The sequence below is a fragment of the Myotis brandtii genome, unplaced genomic scaffold (genome assembly GCF_000412655.1).
Source record: "Myotis brandtii unplaced genomic scaffold, ASM41265v1 scaffold471, whole genome shotgun sequence".
In the NCBI taxonomy this organism is placed as follows: domain Eukaryota; kingdom Metazoa; phylum Chordata; class Mammalia; order Chiroptera; family Vespertilionidae; genus Myotis; species Myotis brandtii.
In genome coordinates this window covers 2,049,318-2,050,559 of record NW_005367989.1, presented here as the reverse complement: position 1 = coordinate 2,050,559, position 1,242 = coordinate 2,049,318, and the positions used below count along the sequence as shown (strand labels likewise).

General features: G+C 36.2%; 1 protein-coding gene across 1 annotated transcript in view; it reads left to right on the top strand.

The window, feature by feature from the left end:
- SMAP1 (small ArfGAP 1) overlaps positions 1-1,242 on the top strand; it is an 87,448-nt gene that overhangs the window by 791 nt on the left and 85,415 nt on the right. The window lies entirely within an intron of this gene.

The window sequence follows — 1,242 nt, the reverse complement described above, 5'->3', positions numbered from 1 at the left end:
ATTTTTTTTTTTTCCTTATTGAGAACTTTAAACCGTTCACTTTAAGCTTCTCTTCAGCTTATCCAAATAGTCAGTATCACTACCCTTGTGCATTGGGACCATTATTAAGTAAATAGAGTTACTTGAACAGAAGCACTGCATTACCAGGACAATTGTCTGATAACTGAGACAGTTCTACTAAGTGACTAATAGCTGGGAAACTGGGGAACACATATATCCAGCTTGTATCATGTCCCTGGTAGGACTGGTTGGTGAGAGATTTCACCATGCTACTCAAAATGACATGCAATTATAAATTGTTTATTTCTGGAATTTCCCATTTAATATTTTCAAACCACAGTGGACCACAATTTACTGTGGGTAACTGAAACCATGGATAAGAGGGGACTACTGTGTATAGTTCTCTTTGTCCTAGGTGGTTATATATTTTATGTCCTTTAATATCAAAGGACCCTGAAAGATATAGATGAACTTGCCCTATTTTATAGTTGTAGAAACTGACATTTAAGAGAGGTCATATAATTTGTCTATAGTTTCATAGCCATAAGTGTCTGATTGATGATTTAAACCCAGGCCTGACTTTGTATTTTGGGAAGAGCTGTTATACTGCCTTCAGTGAGTAACTACTTCATGAACGCAAGTCGCATTTTTACCAAGAAATGAAGGCCTGAATGGGGAAGAATGAGGACACTTGGTTAGGAAGAGAAAAAAAATTGGTAGTGGTATAATTAGAAACATCAAAAGGGAAACAGAGGCATCAGTTTATCATTCTGTCAGATTTTGGCCTGGTGATAGGTCAAGATTTTTACTACAGAGTTAGTGGATCTTATTTTGATTAAAAAAAAAAAATCCTTACTGGAGGATATGGCTTTTAAATTGATTTTTAGAGTGAGAGAAACATTGACTAGAGAAAAAATTGATCAGTTGCCTACCATACCACCCCGATGTGCCTTGACTGGTAATCAAACCTGCAATCTTTTGGTATATGGGATGATGTTCCAACCAACTGATCCACCTGGCTTATTTTTATTTATTTATTTTTTAAAGAGACTCTTATTATTAGGATTTATTGCTTGGCTTTTGTTTTTATATGATTCAAGAGATCTTAAAAATTAAAATGAAAAATCTTAACTATTAAGCCAGTCTCCAGAAGATGATAGTTACTATGTTCAATTATATATATACTAGAGGCCCGGTGCACAAAAATTTGTGCACTGGGGGGGGGGGGGGGGGGGGGGCCCC